The sequence below is a fragment of the Triticum urartu genome, chromosome 6, assembly GCF_003073215.2.
Source record: "Triticum urartu cultivar G1812 chromosome 6, Tu2.1, whole genome shotgun sequence".
Lineage (NCBI taxonomy): Eukaryota > Viridiplantae > Streptophyta > Magnoliopsida > Poales > Poaceae > Triticum > Triticum urartu.
Genome location: NC_053027.1, coordinates 21394779 through 21411856, shown reverse-complemented (window position 1 = coordinate 21411856; position 17078 = coordinate 21394779). Strand labels below are relative to the sequence as shown.

The following is a 17078-nucleotide window of genomic DNA, read 5'->3' as shown; positions in this document are numbered from 1 at the left end:
AGAACAACGCCATCAAGCTCGACCTGCTCCGGACGAATGTCGCCGCGAAGAAGAGGAACACCGACATGGCTTTTCTGATGGGCGGGGCGGACATGCTCCAGAGCAACGACGAGGAGCTCAAGGCGTGGTACCTGGTGCAGCGCGGCCTCATACTACGAGCTGCCGACGGCAATGCCGATGACGCCGACGACGCCCACGACCGCAAGGATTCGAGATGTGTGACGGCAAGGATTCGAGATGTGTTGTATTCCAAGAAAATGCAACTTGAGAAGGTTCACACCGATGACAATGTGGCTGATATGTTGACTAAAGTGGTGACAAGGAAGAAGTTCGAAGTATGCCGCCGGCTCGCTGGCATGGCTGCCGGAAGGCAGTGAGACCCTCCATGATGTCGGGAGGGGGAGTTTGTTGGGCTAAGTCCCTCCACATGGAGGTGTGTTGGCAGCCCAACATCAGCCCATAAGTTCAACACATGTCAGCCGTTGATCTTCGCTGCATCCAACGGTTGAGAGCGCTTCCAAGGGAAGTGAAGCAAGGAGAAAACCCTAGCCACTCCACCCCTTGCTGGTGGTGGCTGCCATTCGTGAGAGTGAGAGAGAGAGCACACAAGAGAAAACACAACCTGAGAGAGGAAGAAGAAGAAGCAGAGGTTCTGTCTAGATTTGTTGCATCTGACTAGACAGTGTTCAAGCTGGTGGTTGGAGGCTCAAACGTGCTTCGATCGACCCCAAACTTGGTGAGCTCGTTCCTTACTTTGAGTACTTCGATCTGGTTAGCTGGTTTGAGGATTGGGTCAGTGGAGCATCAGATTTGAGAGTGATTTTGTCTGCTCTGACTGCTGCAGTTTCAGAACAGAGTAGTTTTGGGAGACGAACAGTTTGGGCAGGCAAACGATGTCCGATTGAGCTGAAATTTGGAGGGGATCTCAAGAACTCGTGTATCTACTTGTCTGCCAAATTTGGTGCTGTTTGGTTCAGCGGTTTAAGAGCAGTTTGCAAAACACTGGAGGGTACAGAAGCTGTGTAAACTGCTTTGCTGAAATCGTGTCTCTTGTGGCTGTTGTTGCTGTTGCCGGTTGGCAATGTGGAGAGTGTGTTGTAAATCTCTCTAGAGGTTCTAGAGAAGACTTTGTACTCATCATTCTCATAGTGAAGTTGTGTGGACCGGTCGGTCCACAGCCGTGGTTTTTTACTCCTCAAGTTGAGGAGGTTTTTCCACGTAAAATCATGTGTCACATGTGTATGTTGTTTGTGTTATTCCGCTGCTTACCTGTTGATTGAAACTGTCCTCAAAGTGCATCACAAGTATAGGGGGCTGTGTAGTGTGCATATTTGCCGTATCGGTGAATTTGTGCGGCGCATTGTTGCTGTCCAGCCCCAACACTCTATTCCTCTAAGAGGTGGCCATGACCACCCTCAGTTTCCTGAGCAGCGAGAAAATCGAAGCATGCCTTTTTGAGCCCCTTGCAGTGATTTTGCTCGGCTAGCGCGTCGCGGCAGTGCCCACATGTACGTACTTGCACATCCACTCCTCGCACAATAGCTTCAGCTGCACGGTGACATACCTGTCTGCCGTGACTAGAAGACGCTGACACGTGACCCCGTTGTCTTCCTTGGACGTTTGCGGCAGACGGCCCGTGTACGCGAAGTCGAGCAGCGCCTTGAACACCTCCACCTCCATGCCTTCCATGCGCACCAGGCCGGCGGCGGCAGCGTTGCCCTCCCTCATGGGTCCATAGAGCTCAGCTTCGAACACCGGCGAGCGGGCCCAGCATGCCGCGAGCATGCAGTAGTGCACGGCAATGATCTCAGTGCCGACCTCAAACACCTCGTGGGTGCCCTTGTTGGTCTCGATGAACTTTCCAAGGTTCTGGCGCACGTCGTATGGGAGCACGGAGATAAAGGCGGTCGTGCCGTCCACTGCAAGGTAACCGTGTATGACAGCAATGTCGCACCGGATGCTGAAAGAGTCATTCTTTAGATGCCTCGACTTCTCCAGGACCTCCCTTTTGATGAACTAGCAAAGTGGCCCGTTCGATGTGCGGGCTAGAACTTCAGAAAGTTTATAATAAGCATATTATTTGATTTCTGAAAAAAAAGCAGACCGAAATGTGAATATAAAATATCATTGCTGTAGTTACAAAAACAATACCCAATGAATAGTTGATTTACATTTATGAAGCGCATTTGTACTTTGGGCTAAATGCAACTACATTGAATGTTAAAACTGTTATACAACATCATACGCTGGCACATTTCATTAAACAATATCAAGATACATAGGAGAACATATAGAAGATACATGTCTCCATGAATAGAGCTTCCGAATTAACTTACATAGAACATATCACGTGTGAATAGTGTGTCATGTATATATCCTTACATGAAAACATTGAAAGTTTAGTAGCAAAATATATCATCTATCAAGAAAAATTGCTACTTCTTGTGAGATCGTATTGCCATGCAATTTTCCTCTTCCAGCTGATGTATAAGAAGCTCTAAAAGACTTACTGTTTCTCTATCACCACTACTTTCAATTCTACATCCCTATTGGACCGAGCACCACTTCGATCCATGTCTTGCTGAAACACTTATATTGTCAAACCAAACTTGTTCTCATGTCACTATTCAGTTCATAATGTATTCCTATATTATAAGGTATTTAGAAAAATCTTTTGATGTAAATACATCCAAGATGGTGCGTATTCATTAAGGCTGAAGTCAATACAAATGGGAGGGATCATATTACATTCCAAGACGACACGCTCGTCTCGTAGACTGCATAGTTAAAACAAATGACACCAAAATTTACAAATAAATAATGCACTCAGTAAGGGAGAAAAGTGCTTTTCCACATACAAAATAATTTTCTGAAAGCTACAGTAGTAAAATTTTCTATATAGGTTGCAGTGGGAAAGGTGAAGCGAAGCAAATATTAGAATATAATCTTTGATGGTTGACGCCCATTTATCTCATGTCCCTGTGCTGCCATGCAACTGAGAGCTGAAATCTTTCAAGTGCGACACCAAGATAAATTACCAACGCCAGGCATATTAAAAGTATATCCCGCAAAATTTTAGACAAAAATTTTTGATAATGGCAATGTAAACAACTGTGCAGTTTATTCTATTTGAAGGAATGGATGAAGCCTATAATATCTCACGTATCAGCATGAAAAATCGGATAGAATTGTGACATGAACTCCACACACTTGTGTAGGTTTATTTAAAGCTTCCAATGCAGATCATGCAAATGAAATTATCATGTCCATCCGTTGAAAAGTAGGGAAATAGAAATGAAATTAGTAATGTTACAAGGATAAAATTGATCATAAAATATATTCCTGAAAAAAAGGTACCTAGCTACCGTGCAATTATATCAGCACTTTCCTTCCTTCTCATAAACAGAAGAGAGAGAGATATAGCATTCATATGTATATATACTGACTGCTTGCTTGAAAATTTATATCAGAGATGCTCCCTTTCTTCCATGTGAACTAATAATGTACACCGTCAACATGAATATCAAGGTCTCTAGTTCAGTATTCAACTTAAGCACCATAAATTTATTTATTATTTGCATGGCGACACAGTAGGTAGGTCAGTATGTTTTGAAGTGTTGGGTGGAATGTATGGCCAGGAGCGTTTTTATCCTCGGTGTGGCTGGTTGGGTCGTGTGCAACATACGACCTGAGAGTATGACACAAACTATCAAGCAGTATGTACAGCGTTCAGGTGCTTGTGTCCTCACGTCACTAAAATTCCCTTACATACACGTGCATGTACACTACACATCTCATGTTGGCCTGTTTTTCAAAAAAAAAATCTGAATCCATGAAATCATTAATTGACCGGTAAAAAGAGAGAGAAAACATGTGTATCCAAGCCACTGGAGCGTCTACACATGCAGCCATACTGGATCGGTGTCCACGTACTCCAGCCATGCGGGGTGCATGCTGCAATTGTCCTCCTCAACCTCTACGGCTGCATATGTTTCCAAATATTTTAGGCGGCGGTCTGCCCTTTTTTTTTGCAGGCGGCAGTCTGCATCTTTGATAACTTCACACTAAAATAAACTAAGTAGAGGTGGGTTTATACCTGATTTTGCATCCAGTGAACTGTCAACACAGTCGACTCACGCTGGTTTGATAGATACATGAGAAAGGAAGCAAGATTGTTACCCGCCTTGGAGAGTGCTCTACTTGCTTAAAACCCGAGCTTTCTGCAAGGACAATTGTAGCCTTAGCCAAATGACATGATCGTTCCCTGTGCTAGCTAATAGAAATTGGATAATGATTGAGAAGTTTTTACTACATACAATGATTGAAAGACTGAGAATAACCAATCCATGTATTCTTGCTGAGACAAAATAATGTGAACAATTACCTCATGGAACACTTGCAACTTTATCTTGATGAGACTGCACGTACACGGATAGGCAGTCCTTAGGCAATTGAGGAAAAACTAAACATGAATGTATCCAATAAGCAATTACCTTGGGAACAGGGAGGCTGCAAGGTCATAGTGGATCCTATTCACTACCCGTGATCAATCATGAGCCATACCTGTAACTTAGGCAATGAAGGAAGAACTATTCCCAAATCTCTTTGTCAGATCATCTGCAAAGTTCCAGCCTGCCATGGATCCTGCAGCCCATCGCATGATGTTGCTCTTCCCCCCTTCCTCTGCATCATGCTTTCTTCCTTCTATAGTCCCTGCTACCTTGCCAGACTGCCAGGCGACCTTCTGTAGTCTATGGATAGTCTATGGAGCGGGAGCTACGTGACATCTTCACATCACAACAGCGGCAGCGGCGGCGGCAGTAGAAGGTCGCAGGGCAACCTCCACGTTTATGTTTTCCAAGCCCATGAAACAATTTTTTTTACCTATACAGGATAATTCAGGATATATATTTTTGTAATGCAATGAAAAGAGGACGGCAGTGTCCCTTCGGGGACATCCGATAAAATTGTAACGATACAGAGAAGATTAGCATGGCCATGACATGCATAAATCGAGAAAAGAGGATGGCAGTGGTGGGTAATTTCTTCCGCTTTGATGTGGATCTGACGGTTATGGTTGTCTTTTTTACCTAATTCCTTGTATGCGGGGCAAGAGGGAAGGACAGCAATAGAGATTGAGATATTAGACGGGAATAGGTGCAGTGTTTTTTTTGTTAAACCAAGGCCCATTTCCATGTAAGTAATGGCAATGGTGGGTAATTTTAATCACTTAAATCGAATGGCTATTAATCGTTAATCCACTAAATAGATGGTTAGATTTTTCTAATTATTGTGGGAATTTTAATCTAATTCTCTTTTTTGTGGTTAACCCGTCAATTACTTTTAATCACTTAAATCGAATGGCTATTAATCATTAATCCACCAAATAGATGGTTAGATTTTTCTCATTATTGTGGGAATTTTAATCTAATTCTCTTTTTTGTGGTTAACCCGTCAATTACTTTTTATATATAAATAGATTTCTCATACTGCCTGCACTTCTGGGAGGTGAATTCGTCCACCGATGCCAGCACCAGCGACGCCGCCTGCTCAGCCTCCTCCTCCTCGCCGGCGAAACAAATTTCAACTTGGGCCTTCACCGCAGCAGGGACATCTTCGTCTAGCTCGAGGGAGAAGGACACGTAATCCGCGACCTCCGAGCGTACACCGTTGGGGAAGTAGTAGATGCGCCAGCGGTGGCTACCAACTGTGAAGGGAAGAGAACCTATCCGCTCTCCAGTAGGGACGCCCTTGGTACGGGAGTAGTCGCGGATCGTGAGAAAGTGGTACCCTTCCGTTGTGTCCGCGGCGATGGAGGATGCAGACCCCGACAGCGACATTTTCGGCCTACTCCTCGGGATCGGGTGCTCGCAACTCGATCTCGCTGATGAGACGGGGCGTCGTTTGCTGCTGCTGGTCCTGCTTTGGGCGAGGGTTTTTGCGCAGGGCGGCGGTGAACGAAACAACTATGACGTAATCTTTGTGACTAGGTTTGTTCTTCCTATATCTTTGAATTGATTGAGATGGAACCTGCGTTGGGCTAGAGGTAGTACCGCCGTACGTGTCCTATTATATATGAGAGTCCGGTTATGTCGGTGTCTAAGTCGGTTTAGGTTAGCTAGCTTATATAGGAATTTGTATCCGAGAAGGATAGCTACCGTAGTTTTTCTTGTTATTTTTGGGGTCGCGCTAACTGCCACACGTGTGGTGCGAAGGGAGACGCACCACACATCTCTAATGTAAATAGATTGTCATCTCATCGCATGCATGTAGGAATATTTTTGGATTTTCAATTTTTAAAATGTTTTATCTCTTAAACGAAAAATCCGATTGAAAATCCGTTTTCACCATTAAATCCCTCGCGATGAGATCTTCGAAACTAGATCCCATGTTGATATGTTTTGATGAAATTTTTTTGGATTAAAAGTTGCCATGTCCATTACATATGAATTGCCATGATGTTTATACTGAAGTTGCCATAATATATTTCGGCTATTTTCTTCTACATTTAAAAGTAAGTTTTGAAATTTATAAAACGGGGAATTAAGAAACTAGACTTGCCATGAACCATAAACTAAAATTGCCATGATACATGCACGTAAAATTGCTATGGTTCATACAAAAAATAATTTTCATGGTCAAAGTACTGGAGTTGCCATCATCAAAATACTAAAATTGCCATGATCTACAAACTAAAATTGCCACATGGCAACTTTAGTTTAAGCCATATGGCAACTGCAGTGAAAACATCGTGGCAACTTCTGGCAAAAAAAAATTCGTCGAAACATATCAACATGGGGTCTAGTTTTGAAGATCTCGTCGAGACGGATTTAATGGTGAAAACGGATTTTTAGTTCGTTTTTTATTTAGGAGATATAACATTTTTAAGCCGAAAACCAAAAAAAATTCTGCTGATGTCATCTATTCATACGTGGCAAAATGAGTGATGATGGAGGCGTGTGGGCGATATGCAAACGCCCACACGTGTGGGCGTTAACATTTCCGTATTTTTGTGGGTAAAGTGTTAGCCTAGATAATCTCATTGCATGCAACGTATTTAGTTCTTTTCTGTTTTGTAATAAACGCATGCACCTGATCGTGGCCTTTAACTGATCCCGTCGCTGGATGGAGCGACAGAAGCGGATCACAGCAGCCAGGCCAGGAGGTAGTTAGACCAGTCTTTGTAATTTGCTTAAGACGTGAAATACAGAACAGAAAAGCTGCGCAAGTTTGGCAGCGAAAAACCTCGAGTGTTCTTCCTCTCCAGCGACCTCTTTCTCTCTCTGATCCGTTCGGTCGGCAACAACAATTGGCATCAAAGCTGTGGTGTTCGATCCCTGCTCCGGTGGTCGGCGGTGTCTGATCCGCGGCGGCCATGTCCGACACCGACCCAGAGAAGAACAGTAAGGGCGGGACGAAATCGCCGCCGAAGACGCCACTGCCCACGGCGCCATTGGCGCGACGAGCTGCGCGTCATCGAGCGAGTCGTGCGGGAGAGCGAGACCTCTACATCATCAATGGTCCTCACCCGCACCAACTACATGGAGTAGTCCCTCATCATGCAAGTCAAGCTGTAGGTTGCCCGCGCCTGGTCCGTGGTGATCGACGACGCCGCCGACGAGCACGACGACCGACGCGCGCTGCAGATCATACTCATCGGCGTGCCGCCGGAGATGATCCGGGTCCTGGCCGCTAAGGACTCGGCCAAGAAAACCTGGGAGACGATCAAGACTCTCCGCATGGGCAGCGAGCGCGCGCGCGAGGCCAAGGCACAAGTGCGTCGCCGGGAATTCGAGGATCTCCGCTTCAAGGAAGGCGAGTCCGTCGAAGACTTCGCGCTGCGGCTCTCCGGCCTCGTCGCCGATCTCGAGTTGTACGGCGACCCAGTGACGGAGCACAAGGCCGTCCAGAAGTTCCTCCGCGTCGTGCCACGGAAGTATCGCAGATGGCGATGGCGATCGAGTCCCTCACCGATCTCAAAACTATGACTATCGAGGAGCTCACCAAGCGCCTGTCAGCGTGCGAAGATCACTACGATCTGGATGACACGACGCAGTCCAGCGCGCGCCTCATGTACACCTCTGCAGAGTGGGACGCGCGCGAGCGACAGCTCAGGTCCGGCGGATTGTCATCAGGCGGAAACAACAAGAGCAAGTCGCCCGGGAAGAACAAATTCTAGGGCGGGGCAAGGCCGCGCCGTCGAGCGCGGGCGCGAACGGATCCGGCGGCTCCGCCGGAAATAAGAAGGGCAAGTGACACTATTGCAACAAACCAGGCCACGGGAAGAAGGAGTGCCGCGCCAGGCTCAGGGATGAGGAGCAGAAGGGCAAGCAGGAGGCACATCTTGCCCAAGCTGGCGCCGAGCATGATCAGGGCCTATACATGGCCGTGGTCACCACTGTGGACACCTCCCAACTTGTGGCGCCCCAACATGTGTACCTCAACGAGGAGAAGGTCATGCCCGTCCCGTCGTCGGACGGGGTGTGGTTCTTCGACACAGGGGCGAGCAGCCATATGACAGGTGATCGACACGTTTTTTCATCGTTCGACGAAACGGTGCACGGGTCGGTGAAATTCGGCGACGGCTCGGTCGTGGCCATCCGTGGGCGAGGCAGCATTGTGTTCCGCTGCCAGGGCGGCGATCAGCGCGCTCTTACCGGTGTCTTCTACATCCCTAGCCTGCGGACAAACATCGTCTCTCTGGGGCAGTTGGATGAGGCAGGCTGCATCGTCAACATAGCGAGCGGCACTATGGCCGTCCTGGATCCGGCGCGGCACGTCCTGGCGCGCATCAAGCGCTCCGACAACCGCCTGTACACCGGTGTGCTCACCATCGACTCACCGGCGTGTCTGATGGCGCAAGGCGACGACGCTACCCGGAGATGGCACGCCCGCATGGGGCATCTCCACTTCCGCGCGCTCCGGGCCATGACCACGAAGCAACTCATGCGCGGCATGCCGGAGATTGATTGGGTAGCCATACTATGACGGCTGCGCTCTGGGAAAGCAACACCGAGCACCCTTCCCGCGGGCCATAGTGTACCGAGCCGAGCGCGGTCTAGAGCTCATGCACACGGACTTGTGCGGGCCGATCACTCCAACAACACTGGGAGGTAACAAGTATTTTCTGCTTGTGGTAGATGATTACAGCCGCTACATGTGGTTAGAACTTCTAAGATCCAAGGATGAGGCATACTCCCGCTTCAAGAAAATCAGAGTGATGGCCGAGGATGACGGCCACTGCAGGTTGCGCGCGTTCAGGTCAGATCGCGGCGGCGAGTTCAACTCAATAGAGTTCAAGGAGTACTGCGAGCAGAGCGGCATCAAGCACTTCACCACCGTGCCGTACACGCCGCAACAGGACGGCGTTGTTGAACGCCGCAATCAGACGGTGGCGGAGATGGCCCGGTGCATGATGAAAAGCATGGACATGTCGGCGTTCTTCTGGGCAGAGGCGGTGAGAATGGCAGTATATCTGCTAAACCGCGCGCCAACTCAGAGCTTGGAGGGTGTCACGCCCTATGAGGCATGGCACGGCCGTAAACCCAATATGCAGCACCTGCGCATGTTTGGATGCACGGTTCACGTGAAACGCGTCGGCACCGGCATCACCAAGCTCAGCGATCGATCGACACCAATGGTGTTTGTCGGTTATGAGGAAGGCTCCAAGGCGTATCGTGCATATGATCCAGCCACCAAGAAGGTCCAGGTAACGCGCAACATCATTTTTGAGGAGAACTGGCCATGGGCATGGAACACTCAGAGCACGAGCGCGGTCACCACCACGCCGACGACTTTCACTGTGGTCTACACCATGGAGAACCGAGTCCAGGAGGTCGATAGCGGGTCGTCAACCCGGCCGGTCACTCCTCGGGGAGCGGCGACACCCTCTACACCAACCTTGGGGACGCTGCGATCCACTACAGCCGCCACGCCGGTGGTGAGCACGCCTGACCCGTTGCAGTCTGGGCCGACGACGCCCACGGACTCGTCAGGCGGCGAGAGCACGCCTCCGTCACACAACTCGCGCCACGATGTACCTACAGGGCAACCAGTTCGTTATCGGAGTTTCACGAGCGTACTGGAGGAAACTGAAGATGAGGCAGTGCGCTAGCAGTTCGAGCGTTGTTTGCTCGTGCGCTGTCTGTTCAGCGCCGAGGAGCCGCACGACGTGGACGAGGTGCTTGCTAGTAAACCATGGAAGAGCGCCATGGATGTTGAGATGGAATCCATCGTCGACAACGGGACATGGGAACTTGCTCAGCTCCCGGATGGGCACAAAGCGATTGGGCTGAAGTGGGTGTATCGCGTCAAACGCAATCCGGCGGCAACGTGGTTAAGCACAAGGCTCGTCTCGTCGCTAAGGGGTATGTTCAGCATCAGGGGGTGGATTTTGAGGAAGTGTTCGCTCCCGTAGCCCGCATGGAGACGATGCGACTGCTGCTAGCTCTTGCTGCACAATCAGGATGGGAAGTCCATCACATGGACGTAAAATCAGCTTTTCTGAACGGAGATCTCACGGAGGAGGTATATGTTGCTCAGCCGCCGGGGTACAAGGTCGCCGGCATGGAGGGAAATGTGCTGCGCCTCCGCAAAGCTTTGTATGGGCTGCATCAGGCGCCACGAGCATGGTATGCAAAACTGGATGAGACCCTCTCCACTCTTGGCTTCACAAGGAGTGGTCTCGAACATGCAGTGTACAAACGAGGCAACACAAAATCGTTTCTGCTGGTGGGAGTCCATGTGGATGACTTGATCATCACAGGAACAAATGCAGCAGATATAATCTCCTTCAAAGACCAGATGAAGCATCTCTTTAAGATGAGTGATCTTGGGCAGCTGAGTTACTATCTGGGCATAGAAGTTAAGCAAAGCAGCAACGGAATCATCCTGAGTAAGAGGAGTTATGCAAGCAAGATCCTGGAAATTGCAGACATGAGTAACTGCAACAGTTGTCACACGCCAATGGAGTGTCGCCTCAAGCTGAAGAAAGAAGACGAAGGCGATCTGTTTGACGCCACACTGTATCGCAGAGTAATTGGGAGCCTGCGCTACCTGGTAAACACGAGGCCAGATATAGCACACTCAGTGGGGATTGTGAGCAGATTTATGGAAAAGCCAAGCATACACCACTGGGCAGCAGTCAAGCAGATTCTACGGTACATTAAGGGTACAATGCACTATGGGTGCAGCTACAAGAGAGGCCATGGAACTGCTGAACTACTGGGATTCAGCGACAGCGACCATGCTGGAAACGCTGGCGATCGGAAAAGCACTTCTGGGCACGTCTTCTTCCTCGGAAAGAATCTGGTGACTTGAAGCTCTCAGAAGCAAAGGATCGTTGCCCTCTCCTCCTGTGAAGCAGAATATGTTGCGATCGCAGCTGCTACCTACCAGGGACTATGGCTGAGCCGGCTGCTAGAGGATATCACAGGAATCTCGCCAGCACACTTCAAGCTCTTGGTCGATAACAAGTCAGCCATAGCCCTTAGCAAGAACCTAGTTCACCATGATCGAAGCAAGCACATAGACGTCAAGTTTCACTTCGTGCGAGATTGCATGGAGAAGAAGCAGATGGAGATAGCTCATGTGGGAACTCAAGATCAGCTCGCCGATGCACTGACCAAGGCGCTCGGGCGTGTTCGCTTCATCGAGATGAGGCAGAGGTTACGGGTGATCGGCATGGAGCAATGAGATTAAGGGGGTGAAATGTTAGCCTAGATAATCTCATTGCATGCAGCGTATTTAGTTCTTTTCTGTTTTGTAATTAACGCATGCATGGGCATGCAGGTAGTGGAGAGCTGCGCCTCTCCGTAGTTTGTTATCCTCCTGGTCGTGGCCTCTGACTAATCCCGTCGCTGGATGGAGCGACAGAAGCGGATCACAGTAGCCAGGCCAGGAGGTAGTTAGACCAGTCTTTGTAATTTGCTTCAGACGTGGAATACAGAACAGAAAAGCTGCGCAAGTTTGGCAGCGAAAAACCTCAAGTGTTCTACCTCTCCAGCGACCTCTCTCTCTCTAATCCGTTCAGTCGGCAACAACATAAAGGGAGTTTTATTCTAGGGAAAATAGTTACAGTTGCTAATCTCGATCGAAGCCCTGGGAGAGCTGGACTGTTTTTTCCCGAGTGAATCACGTTTGTGAGGGAAAAAATCAATCGCAACCGACGCAGCTATTTGCCAGTGGAAGTTCTGGGATTGTGAACAGTAGTACTATTGAGCGCCTCAAAACACTAAGGCCTCGTTTGGTGGAAGAAGTTTGGAGAGGTTTAGAGGGGATTATCCACGCAGGGCCCAGAATCCTCCGAAAAACCGGTCAGCCCATTTGGTAGGCAGGGATTTAACGGGCAAACCTCTCTAATCCTCGCCAACCCCTCCCGATCCACGTGGTTCAACAGCCTCGCGGAGGGATTCGTCTTGCTTGCTCCCTCTCATGTTCCCATCCGTCCTCCCACTTCATCCTATGATTGTCTTTTTTTCTTTTTCTGTTCTAATTTAATCATCTCCTCTCTGATTTTAAGGGGGTAGGGCCAGGCCTTATTTTGTTTTAACTAAATCAAGCCACGTACGCGGAGCACAGATTGGAGCAAGGGGAGGGAACAGGAAAGTCTCGTCCCTCGCGGAGCCCCTCGAGGAACGAACGACACGCCGCTGCCTCGCAGCTCCTCCAACGCCGCCCTCCTCACCTCGCAGCTCGTACGCCGCCCCCCTCGCCTCGCAGCAGCTCCTCCAACGAGAGACGGGAGTATGCCACCGCCGCCCTCCAACGCGCTGCCGCCCGCATCCTTCGAGAAATTGGCCAGATGAATCCAATCCAGGTCTGAGCTCTATGTTTTCCGCGGATGAATCTTGACGCCTCTGCATATCATGGCCCTTGCTCCCCCAGCTCTGTCCATTAGTATTCATCTTCTCCTCGCGAGCTAGCTGATGGATGAATAGATTAGTCGTACTATTCGCTCAGTAGTTTCTTTAAGTATGCCTGCATCGGAGATCTTTGTAGCTGCTGCATGCTTGTCCGATGCCTACAAACAACATGATCTGTAGCAAGTTTTTCTTACTATGGTGTTTTTTAATTTGTAAAGATTGAATTTTTAACTGATTTCATCATGTCATCTCTATATCGCAAACCTTATCAACCAAATGAGTTTTTTTATACAAAGGGGATTGGGGCTGGAGAGGAATTAGGGAATTAAGGGGATTGGGTAGAAGGGAGGGATTCACCAACTCCCCGCCTCCCAAATCCTCCCAAATCCCTTTGTACCAAACGAAAGCCTAATGGCCCGTCACTGGCTTGCTAATCGGGTGAGGGACATCAAGAAACTTGTGCTTGAGACAAGTAAACGACACAAAAGATATGATTATCATGTACCCCCATCAAGTGATGTGGCCATTGATCAACGAGTTGTTGCACTCTATGCAAATGCTGCTGACCTTGTTGGTATTGAGAGGGCATGAAATGAACTTATCAATCTGCTAAGAGATGAGGAGAATCAGTTCAAGATTGTACCAATTGTGGGATTTCGAGGTTTGGCAAAACAACACTTGCCAATGAGGTATACAGCAGGCTGAAGAGCGATTTTGACTGTAGCGCATTTGTGCCAGTGTCTCGAAAGCCTGGCATACGAAGACTTCTCCGTAGTTTACTATCCCAACTTGCGAGTCACATCTTGTCGACAAACTCAAAGAACATTTCCAAGCTAAGAGGTACTTTATGCCTGCCCTTTGTATTCTACTTTATCCATTTCCTTGGTAATAAATATTTTTTTGAAGTGTGTTTGCCCCCACTCCACTTGAAAAGAAACTGAAACATGATGTATGGGTAAAACCTCTAGAATTAAATCCTCAAATATTCCTAAAGATATGTAAATAAGGGATAAGGTGCAAGGAATAGTATGCCCATTTAAAAGAAAAACCCCGAAACTTTGCCATCTCGACGCACCCATGAAAGGGGCACATCCAAGGTGCATTCATTGGTTGCCGATTAAATATGCTCAACTTTTATCATTTGCTACGTTCTCTTGTGTCTAGACAAGGATTGTATACTCATTTCATCAATCTCATTAACTGGTTAGTACCAGCTAACCAATGTGCCTATTTTGTTCCTCAACCACTACTGATATATGAATGAATGAATTACTTTTCTCCATAGTTCCATCTTTTAACACGACTTGATAAGTTAAACATATTTGACTTAACACTATAATGAATTGCTTGGCAGGTACTTGATTATAATAGATGATATATGGGATGTACATGCATGGCGTGTTATTAAATGTGCTTTCCCAGAAAATGATCTTGGCACTAGAATAATAGCAACTACAAGAATTAAGGATGTGGCTAGGGCATGCTGCTCAAATCGACATGATCATATTTTAGAAATGCAGCCCCTTAGCGATATGTAGACTCAAGAAGACTGTTTTTTCATAGAATCTTTGGCTCACAGGAAGCTTGCCCTAAGCATTTTGGAGATGTTTCAGTTTAAATTCTGAAAAAAATGTGGTGGATTGCCACTTGCAATAGTTAGTTTTTTTTAATAAAGGGCACTTTTATTATCTCAAAATGTAGCATCAAAGGGATACAATGCATTAAGAGTATGATCCGGCCTCTGGATAACTAGGATGCACACAGCCAAACACCAGTAGTCTAACAAATAGAAAGATAAAAGACCGACAATTTGGCAACAGTAGAGTCCATAGACCGACACGCCCATGTCGAAAGAGATGGTGGACCAATCCGGAGATTATGCTGCCACCCATGTTGCGAAAAAACCTCCGTAGCCACCTGCTCCATCAGCATATACACCGCCTTGAACAGCGGTTGGACTCCGCTCGTTGTAGCGTACACCACGTACGAAGCAAGTGCGTACAACGGAAAATAACATGCAAAGGAGAAGCATTTTTGTCACTAAAACAACATCATTTCTACATAGCCAAAGCGACCATAGTAAGGCATACGCTCCCACCCTTATTAGCGTTTTGTAGGGGAACGTTGCAGAAAACAAACATTTTCCTACTCGTTTCACCAAGATCCATCTAGGAGTTCATCTAGCAACGAGTCATCAGATGCATCTACATACCTTTGTAGATCGCGTGCGGAAGCGTTCAAAGAACGGGGATGATGTAGTCGAACACGACGTGATCCAAATCACCGATGACCAAGTGCCGAACAGACGGCACCTCCGCGTTTAACACACGTACGGGACGGGAGACGTCTCCTCCTTCTTGATCCAGCAAGGGGGGAGGAGAGGTTGGTGATGATCCAGCAGCACGACGGCGTGGTGGTGGATGCAGGGCGTCACAGTAGCAGGGCTTCGCCTATACTACAAGAGGGAGAGACATAACAGGGAGAGAGGGATGCACCAAAAGCCGTGTCCTCAAGTCCCTCCTCTCCCCACTATATATAGGGGTGCCTAGGGGGGGGGGGCGCCGGCCCTAGGAGATGGATCTCCTAGGGGGGGCGGCCAAGGGGTGGGGGGCTTGCCCCCCAAGCAAGGGGGCGCCCCCCTTTAGGGTTTCCCCTAAACCCTAGGCGCATGGGCCCTTAGGCGTGGCGCCCCAGCCCACTATGGGTTGGGTCCCTTCCCACTTCAGCCCATGGGGCCCTCCGGGATAGGTGGCCCCACCTGGTGGACCCCCGGGACCCTTCCGGTGGTCCCGGTACAATACCGGTAACCCCGAAACTTGTCCCGATGGCCGAAACAGCACTTCCTATATATAATTCTTTACCTCCGGACCATTCCGGAACTCCTCGTGATGTCCGGGATCTCATCCGGGACTCCGAACAACATTCGGGTTACTGCATATACATATCTTCACAACCCTAGCGTCACCGAACCTTAAGTGTGTAGACCCTACGGGTTCGGGAGACATGTAGACATGACCGAGATGACTCTCCGGTCAATAACCAATAGCGGGATCTGGATACCCATGTTGGCTCCCACATGCTCCACGATGATCTCATCGGATGAACCACGATGTCGAGGATTCAATCAACCCCGTATGCAATTCACTTTGTCAATCGATATATTACTTGCCCGAGATTCGACGTCGGTATCCCAATACCTCGTTCAATCTCGTTACCGGCAAGTCACTTTACTCGTATCGTAATGCATGATCCCGTGACCAGACACTTGGTCACTTTGAGCTCATAATGATGATGCATTACCGAGTGGGCCCAGTGATACCTCTCCGTCATACAGAGTGACAAATCCCAGTCTTGATCCGTGTCAACCCAACAGACACTTTCGGAGATACCCGTAGTCTACCTTTATAGTCACCCAGTTACGTTGTGACGTTTGGTATACCCAAAGCACTCCTACGGTATCCGGGAGTTACACGATCTCATGGTCTAAGGAAAAGATACTTGACATTGGAAAAACTCTAGCAAACGAACTATACGATCTTTATGCTATGTTTAGGATTGGGTCTTGTCCATCACATCATTCTCCTAATGATGTGATCTCGTTATCAATGACATCCAATGTCCATAGTCAGGAAACCATGACTATCTGTCGATCAACGAACTAGTCAACTAGAGGCTTACTAGGGACATGTTGGTGTCTGTTATTCACACATGTATTACGATTTCCGGATAACACAATTATAGCATGAATAAAGACAATTATCATGAACAAGGAAATATAATAATAATGCTTTTATTATTGCCTCTAGGGCATATTTCCAACAGTCTCCCACTTGCACTAGAGTCAATAATCTAGTTACATTGTGATGAATCGAACACCCATAGAGTTCTGGTGTTGATCATGTTTTGCCCTAGGGAGAGGTTTAGTCAACAGATCTACGACATTCAGATCCGTATGTACTTTACAAATATCTATGTCTCCATCTTGAACATTTTCACGAATGGTTGAAGCGACGCTTGATGTGCCTTGTCTTCTTGTGAAACCTGGGCTCCTTGGCAAGTGCAATAGCTCCAGTGTTGTCACAGAAGAGCTTGATCGGCCCCGACGCATTGGGTATGACTCCGAGGTCGGTGATGAACTCCTTCACCCAAATTGCTTCATGCGCTGCCTCCGAGGCTGCCATGTACTCCGCTTCACATGTAGATCCCGCCACGACG

The 17078-nt window shown here is 48.2% G+C and overlaps 2 pseudogenes; one reads left to right on the top strand and one right to left on the bottom strand.

Annotated features, from left to right (window-relative positions):
- Positions 1 to 1315: 1315 nt before the first annotated feature.
- LOC125517184 lies at positions 1316 to 5840 on the bottom strand (annotated as a pseudogene).
- LOC125517695 lies at positions 4943 to 5034 on the top strand (annotated as a pseudogene).
- Positions 5841 to 17078: the final 11238 nt, after the last annotated feature.